This window comes from Pituophis catenifer, unplaced genomic scaffold, assembly GCF_029215685.1.
Source record: "Pituophis catenifer annectens isolate HBS135680 unplaced genomic scaffold, rPitCat1.0.hap2 SCAF_3, whole genome shotgun sequence".
In the NCBI taxonomy this organism is placed as follows: Eukaryota; Metazoa; Chordata; class Lepidosauria; order Squamata; family Colubridae; genus Pituophis; species Pituophis catenifer.
In genome coordinates, this window is record NW_027256883.1 from 46,900,928 (window position 1) to 46,920,853 (window position 19,926).

Consider the following 19,926-nt stretch of genomic DNA (forward strand, 5'->3'; position numbering starts at 1 on the left):
TTAAAATAATTAAATCATAGGCCGAATTTAAAACTCTCATTTAAAATCAATTTTAAAACCCCATTAAAACCAATTTAAAACCATTTATCCTATCATTATCCCTGAAATAACAGGGTCTTCACTGCACGACAGGAGGCGCAGAGGTCGGGGATCCTTCGTATGTCCAGGGGCAATTCATTCCAGAGGGCAGGGGCCCCCACAGAGAAGGCTCTCCCCCTGGGGGTCGCCAGTCTACATTGTTTGGCTGACGGCACCCTGAGGAGGCCCTCTCTGTGTGAGCGTACCAGTCTATGAAGAGAAAATGAAAGATATGGAAATGTTCAGCCTTGAGAAGAAAATGCTAAGAAAGGCTATGAGTACCTGAAAGATATCATACAGAAGAATGTTGAGACCTATTCTCTATTATTTCAGAGAATCATAGTTACTAACACTATTGAGGAGAACAATGGAATTGGCAAAAAGCTGAACTTAATGCAGAAGCCTTAAATGGAAGTTTGAGAAATTTAAACTTACTTGTTTTATCTAATTTGCTAAAATACATATATCATTATTTATTAAACAAACATACCCTTTTTATATTGTTGTTATAAAACTATCTAGTTATTGGTACTCCAAAAATAAAAAAAGCCCAATACAGAAAGAAGAGGAAGAAGAAAATAAAGTGATGGTGTAAAAATTGAGACTAACTAAATGGGAACCAGGAGTTTCCAGGTAAGATAGTCATCAAGTCTTACAACCACCTGATGTCAATGCTGTGACAAAAGATTTACTGCAAAGTTCAGATGTGAATCTTGATAGGTTGCCCTAAATAAGAGTGATTAGCCCAAGATTTTTCAGTGAGTTTCCATGGTGGTTTGTAACTATATGATAATCAGAATACGAGATACACAGATGTAATAATCTACATAGCAATACCAAAAGGCAGAATATGTATGAAAGACAGACAAAATTAAACACAATCACTATTAACATTTTAAAAGGAAGAACAATATAAGAAGTGCAGTAGACCCTGGAAGATCATCTACTTCAACAGCTTGTCAAGCGTAGGAATCAGTATTACGGTGCCAGAAACTTCTGGCGTTTCCCAGATATTTTTTTACTTATTTTGGGTTGCCATTCTTTTTACATCATGTGCTGAAACAGCAGTTGGCCCATGATGATAGTGAAGAACAACACTGTCAAGTTATAAAGAGAGCTGCTGCTCTCCTGCTATATATTATACAGCAAGTTCCCTGAACTTAACAAATGTTGTTCAGTCTGCTTTTGAACATGGATATAGCACTTTCCTGGAATAGCACTGAAACAAGTCCCAAGGGACCCAGACTACCAGCTGATGTCAACTGATGACAGCTGGTAGTCAACTTCTCTTTGAAAACATCAGCAGAAAGCACTTCTGAAAAACAGAACAAGTTTTGACAAATGGCTAACCTGCTGGTCTAGCAATCTATCAAATTGCCCCTTTTGCCTATCCCCAAATCACATTAAAAAGAATGGTTTGTTATATCTTTTCCACCACTTGATAACTTTTGATGGGATTCAAATAAATGAAGTCGGCTCCTGTGCTTTATACCTTACTGTACTGAAGTATAGTACACTAACTAAACACAGTTTATTATCATTGTGCTTGGGGGAAGAATATGAATTCTGACCATGGGTAGCAAATTTTATGCAAATAATATTTTCTGAATTAGTGGCTCTGAGAAAGAGCCCTTAGTGACTTGGTGAACCTGACTCTGTATCAAGTCCATAAAATGCAACGACACATGTATATTTTAGTATATTTTAAGTAAAATCACATCAATAAAGAAAACACAGCTGATAGGAATAAGAACATGGTGGGACAAATTAAATGTGTCCTCTTTAATGAGGTACATTTTTTTCTCTTAATTGTACAGGAAGTTGTATACAATCATTTATCAGCAGCAGACTGCACGCATGCACACACAAAATACTATCAGAATACTTTACAAGAGGTCACAGCATGTTTCTTATTTTGTCAGGAGAAGCTGTTCTATTCCTTAACATGTCCTCACTTTGGAATCTTTCTGGGGCATTGTGATATTTAAATCAATTAGATAGAAGCAAAGCAATTTGTCAAAATCTAGTTATGAATGAGTCACATTTCCTAAATAATACTTGTTTTACAATTTTGGATTGATTTATTTAAGATGCTTATCTGGTTGTCCAATGTCCATCTTGCAAGCAAAACTCTGGGGAGCTTTAAACAAAGGATAAAACAATGCATACAAAAAGCAAAAAGAGAAAACAATAAAACTGAAAAAAGGGAATTGTTATTATTTCCTTTCTTGAGTCAGTTAAAGCACAATAGACCAACGAATCAAATTATATGTGAAGCTGTACTTCTTGTAAAGCACTGTCACGGTGATCATTATCTAAGTACTATCTGAAAAGTGATGCATTAAAAAAATATACCTGCATGTTTGACATGTATTAGCCTCAGTGATTTTCTTATGAAATTTGTCCCCTTGTCAAAGCAATACTTTTCCGTCCCTAAAATCCCAGAAATACAGTTCAGCTTGACCTCTCAAATTCAAGACAAAACCTGCAGCCATGATAATCTTGAATTCCAAACCTAAAAATTATCTTTTCACTTTCTTTTTGAGACAATATGTTGCATTCTGAATACTGTACACCCCAAATGCATTAAATGGGGCAGGGGTGGGGAAAGAAAGCTGATATAAAAGAAACATCATGCCAGGCAGATTATTTTTACATGCAATGTTCATTATATTTGACATAATTTTCTTATTTCCAATCCTCTTTCTTACATAACAAAGAAATCCAAAGCCAGATTGTTTTTTATCTTCTTAACAGCTGAAATCACAATTTATTTTAAGTTCTTTATCCTGCTTCTTTTATTTTGCTCTCTCTTCAGTGATTTCTTCTGATTATATATTACCCATTTTTGCATGTAGGACTTACTTACTTGAGCAGCACTGAGTTGTGTGAACTAATCAAGCATATGACAATGCATGCAACATGGGGACAATTCAAAAAGTGATTTTAATGTTGATATTTTGTTTATATGTCATAAACCAGTTATAGGAAAGAGAGGAGCCTGCAGCCCAACTACTTTTTTACTTTGGAACAATTAAGACTCACATTTGAACAAGAATGTATTGGACTGCAGTATGCAAAGAACAATATTTATAAACCACTTCTAGAAAAAATTTACAGCCCTGAATAATCATTATGGCTGCTATCTGTATTTCATTTATTCTTATTTATCTATTATACAAGAAAACAGTTGAATTAATTGCAGTCAGAAGTTTATGAATGATGAGTTATGTTCACCTTGGTTGGGTCACCAATTTAATAGAGCTCATGCACTACACATGTGCCATTATACAAGAATCCTTGTGTTGAATTCAGACAGTTTCTCCATCAAAGATCTTATTTTGTTGACATCACTAGTCCTTTTTCAAACATCACAAACACTGTCTGCTTTCCTTCCTTTTTAACTGTGGCATTTTCCCGTAATAGGAATCTGGTGCCGGGCCTTTGAAAATAAAGCCAGACACACAAATTCCTTTCTACTCGTCATTCTGTTTGCATTGTGAGGTTCTGTATTTTCCTCTGACTCACCTGTACTATGCTTTTGTCTTCTTTTTCCAAATAATCCAGGCAGATCTAGATTTCCGCAGACTCACCAGCCACTCAAAATAAGCTGTTGTTTCAAGCAGTGTTGTGTGCTTCTTTTATATTATTTCAAAACAGTGAAAAGCCTTTGGCGCCAGCACTAAATCATATGCGAGTAACCAATGACTCTGAAACATTGCTTTGAACATTGTTGGCTCATATGCATCAAATGCTAGAATTTCTACTATCTGATCCAAACCTGTCCTTCAACCTAAGTTCACTGCAAAGGGTAAGAACTGTAATCACAGAGGAACAAAGGGCAGGATGTGAGTCAGAGAGGGCTACCGAATTCCCAGCTAAAGGCTAATACTTATTCTTTTCATGTTGTTCCACTGTCCACAAAATATAGAGTTTTTCTTAATGCATCTAAGGATGAATTTCAGTTGCAATCTCAGTATATTATAGGGCAATAGACTTGCACACTCACAGAGAAACACATTTTGTATTGTTTCACAAGCTAAAGAATAATGCAAATAGCTGGAAAATATAGGTAAATAGAATTCTAGTTGTGTTTCCATGGAAAACAATACAGGGAATTGTGAGAGAATCTTGATTTTGATCACTCAGAAAGGGTTTACTATATTGTACAAACCCAGAAAAATCCACTCTTTTCACTTAAGGTTTTCTTTTCACTCTCCAATCAAAGCAGCAATGAAAAGCAAACAATCAGAAGAATTATAAATGTCTAATGTCAAAGGATTATACTCCCAAACAAATACAAGAAAGGAAAACCCTTATGAAAGAGTTGTTTGAATCTCTCATCACCAGGTTAACCTTGCATTGGAGTGGATTGACCTCTTTGCTAGGGATTTTCTGTAGATTAGAATTGCTAATGAATTATCCACTTAATCTGGTTATATGTCAGAATGCCCCATCTTGGAGTTCTTTCCCACCCACCCACCCCTCATATTCTGACACCTGATGCTCTACAACACACAGCCAATTTCTACTCCCTTTATAATAGTGCCAAAGTTATAGTTAGAAAGTGAAGTAGAAATATTGACTTTTGCATGGCTTTCCCCCACTTTTGAGGGTGGGGGAAAACCCTCCCCAAAGATATTTAGAGGCTACAATCTTCTATTTTGAAATGGAAGTTCAAATCTGTATTTTATGTGTCTTCATGCGGTGGGATCAATACTTGGGTTCCTTTTCTATTATTTCAGAATATACACTATAATGATCAACATAGTTATCAAGCAGGCTGCTGGTTAATGGAGCTGGGCTGTGTGGTATACAAAATTCCCAAGAGAAACCTAGCCTATTTTTCAATAATAATATTTTATTTAACTTACATTCTCAAATCCTTAGGGACATCATACCAAATTTTTAGGGGTACCTTGCCGATGTGAGTGAAACAATTTGATGTTATGTCTGTTTAATCTTTACAGATTACAGTGAAACCTTAATTTAGCTGACCTGTATAATGGACTCTGCATGCAACATTATGATTTGCATCATTTGCATAATGACTATACTAACCTTGATTACTTCTCAAGCTGGTTAAATTTCTCCCTCCCCTTTTTTTTCGGTATGTGATGGCTTTGGTGTGCAAACATATGCTATTTGGTTTATTATATTGTGCAAACCCAGAAAAAACGAATTAATTCAGCAGCCAAATTAATGCTCTTCTTTGAACAAATTCTGGAGTAGAAGACCTTAGCATCAAATATTGAAGTAGTCATTGCCTCTTTGCTTTAGTTGTGTGTGTGTGTGTGTGTGTGTGTGTGTGTGTGTGTGTGCGCGCGCGCGCATGTGTGTGGCAATGTTTGCCACTGCCTTCTTCCTAAGGCTAAGAGATTAATTGTCCCTAAATCAGCCAATTGATTTAAGATTCAGGCAGGATTAGAACTCACCATATCCTGATTCCTAGCATGGTACCTCTAACCATCTCATCTCCACCGTTACATTGTCATAAATAAGGTTTGCCATATAGCTATCCCCTTGGTCTGATTTTGAAATAGTACATTGTATCAATCAAGCTGCAAAAAAATCACAGTTAAATAATCCATATTTTAGCATAACATATATTGTATTACCATTGCCATTCTCACGCGACAAATACAGTGCATGAATTAACTCTGAAGACTGACTGGATTCTGAATCCATCTGTTTGTTTGAAAGGATTACTTCAGGGTTGATATGCCAAAAAAAAATGCTGGAGCCCGTGAGTTAATATATTCCTATGGATGAGAGTTTCACAGTACAAAGTACAAGAAGAAGACAATTACTGCAAAGCTCCACAATCAGATCCAAGTGGGAAATAGATTTCTCTGGATGGATGAAATGTAATAAACTGGTTTCTGCTTTCTTGCTAGAGCAGGTGACGGCATTTCTATATGTAGCTTATGCAAACCCTGATAGGTCCTGAGAATAAATGACTGTTCTCTATATTCTTTTTTTTCCCTTTATCAGCTCTTAGTTCTGAGCAAAGCTTCACAAGCACTATCTGCAATGTACTTTATTTGAAAGTACCAGAGAATACTGCATTGCTACTACATAGGACTCCTATCTGAAAACAGCTGGAATACTGCACACTTTTTTTTACTCATGCTACTGTTCCATGCTGATTGCAGGTTCACCCCTTTCCCTCTCAAAAATAGCTTCAAGATTAATTTGCTATCAGAACAAACTCATGGGCAGTCACAAACTTCACAATTTATTACATTCGGTGATTGGATTTTAAAAAAACCTCTGATTTCGGAGTAGCCACTGCCTATCAGTGCATAGCACAGTATGTGGCATTACGTTTTCTTTAGCGGGTCTAGCTGAGGTTGCGTAGACCATGACAAAATGAACTTTGGACTAGCATATTAAAGCTAAAACTCTCTTGGGAGAAATGGTGGGGCTTGTAAACCGAATATAATGACTACATGAAATGAAATGAAACAATATAGCTAGATATATTATGTGGTTGGAACATTTTGGATTAAATCCCAAACTCAGTTTTCAATCAATATTTTTTCTTTCATTGAGGCATAACTCTTCAGAGTGAATGAAATATTTGTTTCAATCTATGAACTGCTTTTTATAAAAACCCTTAGAATAAAAGGGAGGGGGAGCTTAAGGGTAGTTGACAATTTAGTTCTTTTGCAGGAGGGATAACACAGTGCTTAGACATATCACAAGGATACGTAGAAAAACAAGGCAGACTTCAAGCAGGATTCACAAGAAATGTACCTGTCTGCTATTCAGCAGTGACTTCCTTTTTTTTCCCTTCAGGCTCCTGCATTAGTCTGTAAAAGAAAAAAGTAGCTATTTTAAAAAGTCCTTCACGTTAATGTGACTCTAAAAGCAGACATATCTTTTTCATGTTTACTCCAATTAATAAGTAGGAAAATGCTGCTATGATCATGTAAAATCCAAAGCACCTTTTTCTGAATCGTGTTCAAAATATGAACCTTCCTAATCTAGATAATTTATGAGCATATCATGCACAAATACACAGGAAATTCTGAAAATCAGGCTTTCTTTTAGATAGGCTGAAAAGTTATTTGTGTAAGCAAAAAAAAAAGTGAAATTAAACTGTAATTTATGGATAATGTAGCTCTATACTTCTTGAGAATTAAGATAGTGTCAATTATGTTAGATTTGACCTACTAAGGTTTCTACCACTTTTGTTCAGAGCTGGGATGTTTATCTTGCAAAAGACTGGGAAGTTTTTACAATTCAGACTCAAAGCAGTGTTGACTATTGTACATGTTCCTAAGTCAAAAGAAAAGCCCTTATCTTCATAGCCTAATGCTTCTATTGTTGCACATTTATGTAGCTGGTTTTGCATAATTGTGCATTGTGTTGTTTGCACAATGCTTTCATTGTGCACACTCTTTGAGTTCCTCTTTTTGAGAGCAAAATCATCTGCTGATAATATTTTCAAAAGCTCATTTAACTAAAACTTCAAATGTGTGATTTCATACTCTCAGATGCAAAATGACAAATAGTTATAATGCCTCTGGGTTGTGCCTTTGAGATGGAACACAATATAAATAAATGATGCATCTCTAACTGAATGCGATAGTAAGAAACTATTGGTTATAAAATAAAGGTCTCTTTTTCTAGAAACATTATTAAATGGAACATGAGAAGAAAGTTTCAAATTGTCACAATTTGCTCTTTCAGCCACCAGGTCTATGGCTGCAAATCTGCATGTTGTTCTTAGATCTTTAATTGCATCATGTGCTAAGATCAACAAGCACGTTTGATTAGCTTTATAATTGCAAAAATGTTTTGATGGTATGATAATTTGTAAAGCTCTGGCTTCTTAAATAATAGTTGTGGTAAAAAATTAAAAAATTGTGATATTGCCTCTGACTTTAGAACAATGGAGCAATCCTTATCTGAATTGGAAGTTAAACCAGTAGGAAAGAAACATGAATCTGCTGAGATTTCTGATGAGCAGTACAATGATTATTATTTCTTGCTGATCTGAAGAACACATCTTGAGAATGAAGGTATTATTGATTTTTGTCTAAATTGTCTCTATTTTGAGATGTCCGCATAGCTCTGAATATGAATAGCCTGCTGTCACAGTTCTAGATTGAAAATAGAGCAACTAGATAACTGATTCTTAATTAATTCTCCTTGTGAGGTTTTTTTTCTTTTTTAATTTCAAAATGTGGGAAGCTACACCTTACTGCATTTGTAACAGTCATAATAAATATTTAATGTCTATTCAGAATCTCACTCTGGTCTCAATCTCCACACATCCCTTCTGCAAAACAGCCTGTAAATTTTTATGTGGTGCTTCAATGGTACTAGGTGTCTCTGATGAAAATGGAGGTTTGCAAGTTCATCTTAAGAAGTTTACTAAAGAAACTTTTGTGCAGTTGAGACCTTGAATCAATGGAGATTGTTGCTGAGACCAACTTTATCCTCACAAACTGTCTTTCGCTGATGTCAAGTTTGCACCTGGGATTTGTTACATAACTTGTAACAGAATTGCTGCCTACGGATGCTAGACAAGGAATTTTGTTTGTCCTTGATTGTTGTTATCCTAACACTTAAAACTGACTTGAAGCTTCTCTCCTTCAATTCTGTCGGCTAGGATTTATAACCCACCCATGTGCAACTTAATTTTTTAGTGCTTAAGAATTTAGATTAATTTTCTTTATGCAGAAAAAAAATGTGAAGACTTATATGGGTAGTCCTTGACATACAACCAGTCATTTAGCAATCATTCAAATTACAATTTGAATGATTGTATTATTACAATTACAACAGTACTGAAAAATAGTGACTTACAACCAGTCACTACAACGGTTGCAGCAATCCCACAATCACATGATCAAAATTTAGGTGCTTATCAACCAGCATGTATTTATGATGATTGCAGCATCCTGGAGGTCATGCAATCACCATTTGCAGCCTTCCCAGATGGCTTCTAACAAGCAAAGTCAATGGGGAAAGGTGGATTTAATTACCAACTGTATGATTCACTTAACAAATGTGGCGGGAAAAAAAAGATGGTAAAATTAAGCAGAAATCACTTTACCTTGCTTATCAATGGGAATTCTGCTTCCAGCTATGGTCATGAGGCAGCCTAGTTGTACACTGTCCTTGTAATGGTTTACTTACTCTTTGTATAAAGTTTTTGTCCATTTAACTAACAGGTGTGATGTTAAAGATGCTGAGTTGAAGATGCTGAGCTTGTCAGCTGGAAAGCTGAGAGTCCGGTTCAAGACCAGGGGTGAAATGTAAAATCTGTTACTACTGGTTCTGTGGGCATGGCTTGGTGTGGGGGGTAATGTGACTGGGTGGGTGTGGCCAATTTTTTTTTTTAACTTTTCAAAGCATTTTTTCTAATGCTTTGAAAAGCCTCTGCTGATCAGGCAACTCAGCTGGGATCGTCAGAGAGGCTTTTTAAAAAATGCCTCTCTGCCAATCAGGCAACTCAGCTGGGATCGTCACAGACTTTTCAAAGCATTTTTTTTACCATCTCTTCGGCCAAGAGGTTGCAGAAAAAAATGCTTTGAAAAGCCTCTGACGATCCCAGCTGAACCGTGCGATCATCAGAGGCTTTTTTTTTTACTTTTAAAAGCATTTTTTCGTCAGAAGAGGTTGTAGAAAAAATGCTTTTAAAAGTTTTTTTTTTAAAAGCCTCTGATGATTGAGCGGCTCAGCTGGGCATGGTGGTGGGGGCACAGGGATTTTTGCTATCGGTTCTCCAAACCACCTGCCGCCATCGCTACTGGATCGAGCGATCCGGTCCGAACCGGGAGCATTTCACCCCTGTTCAAGACCCAAGCACCATGCAAAGGGGTGAGATCCCATTACTTGCCCTAAACTCCTGCCCACCTAGTAATTTGAAATGCGAGTAAATAAATAGGGACCACTGCAGTGGGAAGGTAGCAGCTTTCCAAGCATCTCAGCCAGGGGTGCTATTCAGCAGGTTCTGACAGGTTCTGGAGAACCGGTAGTGGAAATTTTGAGTAGTTTGGAGAAGTGGCAAATACCACCACTGGCTGGTCCCAGATGGGGTAGGAATGGAGATTTTGCAATATCCTTCCCCCAGGAAGGATATTGGGGAGGAAATGGGGATTTTGCAGTATCCTTCCCCTGGAGTGGGGTGGGAATGGAGATTTTGCAGCATCCTTCCCCTGCCACGCCCACCAAGCTACACCACGCCCACCAAGCCACACCCACAGAACCGGTAGTAAAAAAAATTTGAATTCCACCACTGACCTCAGCATATAGTCATACTGCCCATGTGACCATATCAGTGTCTTCAGGCAGCGTTGGCTCCTTCGGCTAAAAAATGGAGATGAACATCTCCATCTAGAGTTGGACACGACTGGACAGGAGAAACTTTTACCTTTAACATTCAAGGGGCACAATTACTGCAATCATCAGTATAGGAATCTAAAATCAAAATAGTTTTTTTTTTTAAAGCCAAGAGACTAAAAATAACTTTTCTCCTTGTTTGTCATCCTACCTGTTATTGAAAATCGTTTTTTCATGCTGCAATGGGCTGTGCGGTGGGTGTGTTTTAAACAGCCTGGAAATATTTATGAATTCAAACATCTTAAGAGCAGGTGCAACAAAAGCAACTCATGGCGGTTATATTTGTTCTTAAAAAATCCTTGGTATCATGAAGATATTCTACAATTTATTTTGATAGAGACAAATTCAGGTTTCAAGTTAACTAAAACAAAGTTTATTGCAAATATTCAAAAGGGAAGAGCCAAAATTATTTGCCAACTGAAACAATTAAATCCCATAAGTATGTGTATTTCATATTAATAACACAATGCAGATAGTCCTTGGCTTACAACCACAATTGGGTCCAAAATCTCTGTTGCTAAGCAACCAGGTTTTGCCCCATTTTACAACCTTTCTTGCCACAGTTGTTAAATGAATCCCTGCAGCTGTTAGTGACATAATTGTTCAGTAAATCTGGCTCCCACATTGGCTTTGTTTGTCAGAAGATCGCAAAAAGTTATCACCGGTGGAACACTGCAACCGTCATAAATATGAGTCAGTTGCCAAGCATCTGAATATTGATCACATGACCATGGAGATGCTGCAATGTGAAAAATGGTCATAAGTCACTTTTTTCCAGTGCCATTGTAACTGTCAGGCCTGGAAGCCATCTTTTGCATTGGATCTTCAGGCCTGCCACATTTAGTGTTGTGGGAAACTGAGACAGGGGATTGCATGGAGCAGGGGAGATACTGTATATAGTCATAATAACATTCCTTTCTCTGAGAGTCAAGGACATCCTGCCCTGCACCTGGAGTGGTGTGACTGGGAGGCATCTCCAGTTGGAATGTTGGATTGATTGGGCCATGTGATGGCCATGTAGGTGCTGGGCAGGGGCTTGGGCTTTCCTTTGATTGGTGAAAACCTGGAAGCTTTCAGAATCAGGTTTTCCCAGATGTGCCAATATGACATCTCTAATAAAATGGAACTTTGAGGAACCTCTAGCCTCGGAGTCTTCTTTTGTTGGGGGTGTTACATGGAACCCTGATAGTAACTTTGAACAAACTGTTGTAATAAACTGTTGTAACTCAAGGACTACCTTTTACAATGTGTGTAATATTGTATTTGCTCAACTATCTAAGGCCCCTGCCTTTTTTCCTAATGACCGGTTTTGTCATGGCTTCCCCTTAGCCATGTACTGTAAATGAGAATTTGTGTCATTTAGAAATATTGAAGTGAGAGTGAGGGAGAGGCTGGGAGCAAAGAATCCCTTTCCCATTTTGATGAGCATAGGACCTCAATTGTGTTATTCACAATTATATGATTTAAAAATTAAATGTCAGCCTGGCTATGTATTCCCTATTCTCAATAAACTAGGTTTTCTGTGTATAAATTGGTGTCTCAACATTGGGGTCTTTTTAATATAGCAGCAGAATTATATTTATTAATAATTTGCCCTTTCAGTTTAAGGCTGTAATTTAAATTGCAATTGCGTAAGTCAGAGGCGATAAAACCTATGCCCAGTAGTTCAGAAAAGCCTTGTAAGGAAGTGTTTCTTATCAAGTCTGGTTTAAAATTATGTCTCCATAAAAATGTAATAACAGATTGTGGCTTCTGCATAAGAAATCAGCTAATGGGAAATAGCACTGTAGTTGAAAAGTGAATGGCATATAGGGAGAAGGTTATTTAATTGAGGCCAGGAACACTTGGGTTCAAATTTTCATTATCAAGAATCACAGTGAGTGGCTTTGAAATAAATACTCCTTGGCCTTCAGCCTATCCAATGACGGAAAGCCCCTCAGAAGATTCCCTAGATCCCTGCACAAAATGATCTAGATATTCAGCCATAGGTTTAGTCAGACCAGTAACTGCTCTTACATAATTTAATTTTATTCATAATTTTATTATATCAATATGGCATTACACTACATCTTACAACATCTTGAATCCCCAAAGACCTATGCAAGAGTCCTTTTTGTAGACTTCAGTTCAGCATTCGAAACCATCATTCCAGAAATCCTTGTCTCCAAATTGATTCAACTAGTTGTGCCTGATCACACTTGCATTATAAGCTTTCTAATAGATAGGAAGCAGCAGGTGAAGCTAGGTAAAATCACACTGAATACCTGTTCAATTAGCACAGCAGCTATCCAGGGCTTTGTGCTCTCTCCATTATTCTTTTCTCTTTATACCAATGACTGCATCTCAAAGGATCCCTCTGTCAAAGTACTGAAATTTGCAGATGACACAACAGCAGTGGTGGGATTCTGGGGGTTCTAGGGGGTTCGGCCGAACCCTTTGTTAAATTGCTGGCTCACCCCACTCCTTGCCCCGCCCCTCTGCACTACTATTTATTCCAATAAATGGGGCGAGCGAGCCAGCAATTTAACAAATGGTTCGGTGTTTTTTTGTAATTTATTGGTCCCGCAGCACACCGAACTGTTTGTTAAATTGCTGGCTCGCCCACCCCTCGCCCCGCCCCGCCTCCCACCCGCGCAGCGCCAGCCTACCGTATCCAGGGGTAGGCAATTGTGGCTCTTTTACAACCTGTGGACTTCAAATTCCAGAATTCCTGAGACAGCTTGGCTGTCACAATTGCCCACCCCTTCCCTAGCCTGAGTTCCGCTGCCTGGGATCCACGTGGGATCTCAGCTGATTTGTTTCAGCTGTTTTGCTCAGGGCTCTCCTGCTTCCTTGCAAAGAGTCCTGGAGCAGATTTTTTTTCTCTTAGCTCTGCTGAAACACGAAACTGAAACTGCTTTCCTGTTGCTGCAACATTGGAAAATTAGGCAGGCAGAATTCTTTTCTTTTTCCTCACCAAAAAAGGTAGGTGCAAACAATGGGAAATTTAGGGAAAAAGAGGAGAGTTCAAGATTTTAAAACACAAAAGAAAAAAAAGCTCTATTTAACTAGGGAATTGTAATAAGTGAGATACTATTAATTGTATATTTCTGAAAGCAGAAATGGTTAAGTTGTGGTTTGGAGGAATATATGGGGGAAATTATTTGGTTTATTATTATTGGTAAATATAATTAATGGATTTGTAAGAAATTGGATTGCATGGAAATAATTGGAATATTCATGTTCATATTGAAAAAAGGTAGTTATATAACTAATTGATTGATATTAAAATGTTGAATTTATATTAAACAACTAATATTACATAATTAACCAATGTGAGGATGGATATAAAAATAGATGACAATAGGAAGGGGTATAATATAGAATAGAAGGGAAAAATTGAATTTGATTAAGATTAGAGATGAGGATGAAGGGTAATATTGGTTTTTTACAAAAATAGATGAGGAATAAATATGGCAAAAAGGAAATATAGAAATTGTAAATTTAATTGAAATGACTAAACACGGTTTAAATTTGTGAACGGGCCAAATACTCTCTTCAAAGAAAATACATTGCATGTTTGTATGTGTGTTTCTAATTATTGTTATTTATTCATATTTGTTCTCTTTTATTCTTTAAAGTTTAACAATTCATTCTTTATCTTAATATCTTTATATTTGTTTGGGGTTGGCTTTCTTCCCTTTCATCTTTTTTATTGTACAGCAATCTTTCTCCTCAAACCTACCACCTCTCTCTTTTCTTTCCTTCTTACTTTCTCTTCCTTCCCCTCTTCTTCTCCTCCCTACTTCCTCTTCCTTTCTCCTTCTCCTCCTCTCTTCCTCCCTCTCTTACCCTCCCTCCTACTCTAATTTCCCTTCCTTCATCCCTCTCTATTGCTATATCCTTTTATGCATACAGACTACTCAGAGGGCTGAAAAAGTTATTTCTGACTGGTCCTCACACTTTTGACCAGTCCTCGAACTTACGACTGTCCTCACATTTTACGTTTTTGCCCTATCTTGTCACCATGGTGAAGAGAAGCAGTTGTGAAATGAGTGACATGGTTGTTAAGAATGCTACAATGGGCATAAATGATGACCAGTCATAAGTGCGAAGACCGGTCAAAAGTGCGAGGACCTGTCAGAAATCACTTTTTTCAGCCCTCTGGGTAATCCTTTTGTGCATATGGACTACTCAGAGAGCTGAAAAAGTTATTTTTGACTGGTCCTTGCACTTTTGACCAGACCTCGAACTTACGACTGTCCTCACATTTTACGTTTTTGCCCTATCTTGTCACTATGGTGAAGAGAAGCAGTTGTGAAATGAGTGACATGGTTGTTAAGAAAGCTGCACGGGCATAAATGTGAGGATGGTCATAAGTGTGAGGACCGGTCAAAAGTGCGAGGCCCAGTCAGAAATGACTTTTTTCAGCCCTCTGAGTAGTCCCTATGCACATAGCCACGCCCACCCGGTCACATGATGAGCTAGCCACGCCTACACAGTCACGTGACCAGCTAGCCATGCCCACCCAGTCACATGATTGCCAAGCCACACACCCCAACTAAGCCACGCCCACAGAACCTGTTGTTAAAAAAATTGAATCCCACCACTGCACAACAGCCATTGGTTTCATTTGAAATGATGATGAGTCTGCATATAGATGGGAGGTTGAACAACTGGGCCTGTGGTGCAACAGAAACAATCTGAACACTCTTAAAACCATAGAGATGATAGTAGATTTTAGGAAAAGCCCTCCTATTCTACCACCTCTCAAAATATTAGAAAACACAATATCAACAGTAGAGACCTTCAAGTTTCTGGATTCTATTATCTCCCAGGATGTGAAATGGACACCTAACATTAGAACCATCATTAAAGAGCCGTGATGGTACAGTGGTCTAAGCATCCTGTTATTAACACAGCTGCCTGCAATTACTGCTGGTTCGAATCTCTCCAAGGCTCAAGGTTGACTCAGCCTTCCATCCTTTCTAAGGTAGGTGAAATAAGGACCCAGTTTGTGGGGGCAATAAGCTGACTTTGTATAAAAATATACAAAAGTATGAAGGCTATTGCTTAACGCATTGTAAGCCGCCCTGAGTCTCCGGAGAAGGGCGGCATATAAATCAAATTTTAAAAAAGGGGGGGGCACAACAAAGAATATTCTTCCTGTGTTAACTCAGAAAGCTGAGATTGGCCAAAGATCTTCCGGTACAGTTCTACAGAGGAATTATTGATCATTTGTATCGCTATAAACTGTCTGTTTTGGCACAGCAATCAAACAGGGCAGGTATAGAATTCAACGGATAGTTAGGACTGCAGAAAACACAATTTCAACCAGCCTGCTTCCACTGAGGACCTGTATATTGCATGAATCAGAAAGAAAATATCTACAGAGCGCTCACATCCTGGACATAAACTGTTTCAATTTCTTCCTTCAAGATGCCGCTATAGGGTATTGCATTCCAAAACTACTAGACACAAAGATAGTTTATTGCATCACTCTGCTAAACACCTACTTCCCACAGCACTATCTTATGCCTAAAAATATTTACTTGTACAGTAGACTATATTGCTATTATCCTTGTCATCTTCTCATCTTTCCTACTATCTTCTCCTAATGCTATATTATGGTTTATCAATTGTTATTTGTATCTTATGATTTATGAAGATTTATGACTGTATCTTATGATTTAGAATCTATGACTTATCATTTTGTTGTTCGTACGTACACTAAGAGCTTATGCACCCGAGACAAATTCCTTGTGTATCCAATCTCACTTGGCCAATAAAGAATTCTATTCTACAGTATTCTCTTCATCACTCATACTGTGTATTTTTAAAATAATTCACTGCTCTGATGTTTTATATTTTGATATGCATTTTATATGTCATTTCTATGAATTTTTTGCACTATGGTGCATTTTGCTGTGCCAAACGAAATAAAATAAATAAACAAGCCTATCCAAGAAATGCTACACTAAGAAAGTGCGAATTATCTGCTAGAAAAGTGAAGCAGAAATAAAATTGTTGGCTGGTGGGGTCATTGGGGAGAAGAAGAATTGATTTCAAACTTTCATACTTGAATTACTATTTCTCCCAACTTTGTAAGCCTGCCCAACATGCCAGAATTAAAGGATGCTGGTGCTAATGGACAGTGTGGCCCAGGGGTGGAATCTACTTACCTTTACTACCAGTTCACAACAGGATCACATGCACAGATCACCAATGATGACATCCGAGGCAGTGGGCGGAGCCTCCCACTGGTTTTACTACCAGTTCTTGCAAACCGGTCCTAACCGGGGCAACCCACCACTGGTGTGGCCAAGAATGCATATCAGTGGTGGGTTGCTACCGGTTCACCCCGGATTGGGCGAACCAGTAGTGGTGGCGGGAGGCTCCGTCCACCCACCTTGATGTTTCTGCACGCGCGCATGAGTGCATGAGCAAACTGGTAGCAAACTAAATTGAAACCCACTATTGATGCATATTAATGAGAAATTGCACACACAAAATTACAGGTTATAAAAAAATGTTTACCAAAAAAAAAAAAAGATTTAAAAAAATGCACAACCAGACATGTATTGGGATAAAATATAGAATAGAATATTGGAAAGAGTATATGACTGTCCAGAGATTGCTATTTCTTAAACTCGCACATATTCCCTTAAGCTATTTCTCTTGCCTGGATTTATCAAGAGTTATAGAATATTTTTATATTATATCTTATATAGAATATAAAGTAGTGAATAGTTAATGTATGTCCCTTGTTAATGTTTCAGTTGGATCTTTTTTAAACAATAAGTAAAGAAAAAGAGTTCCCGTTGATGCACTCTGGTTGTTATTTTCTAGAGGTCTATCTTATTCTTTTTTTATTACCTTCCACTTTTAAATTAAAATTTTATTCTTAAAAAAATGGAAAATGAGAAACTAAGTCTAATGCTAACCAACCTGAACATTTGAAGATATGACAAATAAGAGCCAGCTTTTATAAAGTAGTGTTGTCACCTTGCCCTATAGATTTCATATCTATCTTGCAAAAGATCAGATTTTTGCAATTAGTCCATAATAGCAAAGAAATAAAAATCTCTTTTTTTCTACTGACCATACAGATTTTTGCATTCCAGATCTGTCATCTCTACCTCAGATTGAGCTTTCCTTCCAGATGACAATGAGACAGTGCACAAAAACATTATGCCAGTAATTTTTCATTTTCAGAGAAGTGTGGTTGATGATACAGGAAGGATGTTGCAGCAATGGATTCTCTCATAAATATGATGATATGCCACAATATTTTCGACCTTTTGCAAAAACACCAGATGCTCAAGGTAGGCAGCAAGGGTCAATTTGATTTCATCTAGCAGGGTTTTGAAATATTATACCCCATTTATACCCCTCGACTACATTCCCTGAAAAAAAGGTGGCTGAATGATCAAATAGTCATTCTCTGCATTGAAATAAGTAGAGCAGCCTAATAAGAATTACATGTACATGTGAAATACAGATGGTTCTGAATTTAAGCCACTGAAATTGTTGAAGAATTAAGGGGCAGAGATAAGCTGCTCACTTGGCTAATTTAAATAATAACTATTTTGTATTTTCAGTCCCTTTTATTCAGATTTATACTATACCAAAATGAAAATATGAAGAACTGATTGTTTTTATCCATTTTGTATTTGGCTTTTGGTACGCTTTGGATAGGATACATTAAAAAGGGGTTAAAAATTCAACCCGGGCATTTCACATTAAGAGATGAGTTCACAAGAAGGGCAAATGTTCAACCTAGCAAGTAATCATTAAAGAAGAATAATGCTCATAGGTCAATCAAAACTGCAGTCTAGAAACCTGGCAATTAAGAAGAAACAGAAACTTAGAATGTCCACAGGCCTGAGTGCTCAAAGTTGGGGAGGGAGCGGAGAATTCTGTCTATATAGGACTAAAGTTGTTAGTTAAAAATTGAGCCAAGAATGTAGAATAAAGAGCTGTTCCTGCTGTATAAGAAAAGGGAATGTGAGAGGATGGGAATGGAAAGCACTGTTGCAGAAAAAAAAAATTAGTTAGAGACCAGCAGTACATTCCTAGGACAAAACCTAAATGTGAAGAGATGAAGATTTGTATTGATTGATTTGGGTTGGGAATACTGGTTGAATGAGCTTCTGCATGTATTTTTATCTATTCAAGTGGTTCCATTTTTATCACCGAAAATATTCTCAGCAGCATGCTCTCAGCGTAACTTGTTACAGATTTATAAGTAAAAGAGCTGGTACACAATTTTATAGTTAAGATCATGAGCTTTGATCTGGGTAGTCAATGGTGTTTTTTTTTTTTTTAATTGAAAAGACAGTGCCATGTCAGGATAATAATGCAAATAAAGCAGAGCCAGAGAGAAATCAATGGGAAATCTTAACATATAAGCTAATAACTATAACTGTACTATGTTAACAGTAATTACAGTAATACAACCAAAAAAAGGGGAAAATAAAAAGAAAACTTCAACTAAATTTCTACTTACATTAGCTTATTTACATATTTTTCCATATTATATCCATAGTTTTATACATCTTTGTTGTCCACACTAACAATTATTGACATTCATAAGCTTCCCTCTCATTTCTCCCTCTTGTCTCTATCCATTCATAAAATTTATTCCATGTCCTATAATATTTCGAGCCTTCTTTATCTTTAATTTTTAAAGTTAATCTGTCCATTTCAGCACAATCCCAAATTTTCCTAATTATGTCATCATCCGATGGGGTGTTTGCATTGTTCCAAAATTTAGAATATGTAATTCTAGCTGCCATCAGTATATGTAAATGGTTGTTTCTCATAACTTTCCAACAATATACCTAAAAGACACATTTTTGGTTTGAACTCAATATGTTGCTCAGTTGTCATTTCTAACCAATTATGAACTTTCTCCCAGTAACTCCTTGCTTCACATGTCAGTGGTTTAGAAACCTGCTTGGCCAAATGTTTAATCCAAGGAGATAATAACTCTAACTTGTCTATTACATTTAATGCACATTTCTTGTTATAATGAATTAGTCTTGGGGTTTGGGAAATAAATAAACCAATTTGCTTTCTTTAAAATACCTATTCACTAGATTTCATCACAACATTTCCTTTTTGCCATTGGAGATTAATGTCCAGTACAACCAGCTTTCTATAGCACTTGGACATGGGAGAAGATATACTCTTTACAATAAATATACAGCAAAATATACTTTATTTGCTTCCGTGGAAGAGTTAGATACACGAAAGTATGTTTACTGTATATTGTGTGTGATGTGTGAATAGATATATACACACATATCTATCAATATGCAGATCTGAGTCTAATATGATTTTATATTAAATATTTTTCACATACTTTATAATTTCATTATATCTATTATAATTTTGTAATAGATGATAACAGTTGAATGGATACCTATAGAGATCTGCTTCAAAAATCTTTTAAAATAATTGGCACAGATTTCTTTCTTAATCTGCAAATCCTTATCCTTCTCCAAT

General features: G+C 37.0%; 1 long non-coding RNA gene across 1 annotated transcript in view; it reads right to left on the reverse strand.

The window, feature by feature from the left end:
• Positions 1 to 19,926, reverse strand: part of LOC139314740 (uncharacterized) — an 88,938-nt gene that overhangs the window by 60,280 nt on the left and 8,732 nt on the right. Inside the window, exon 2 of the long non-coding RNA XR_011600214.1 lies at positions 6,838 to 6,893. This is a non-coding gene — a long non-coding RNA (uncharacterized lncRNA). The remainder of the gene's footprint in view (positions 1 to 6,837; positions 6,894 to 19,926) is intronic.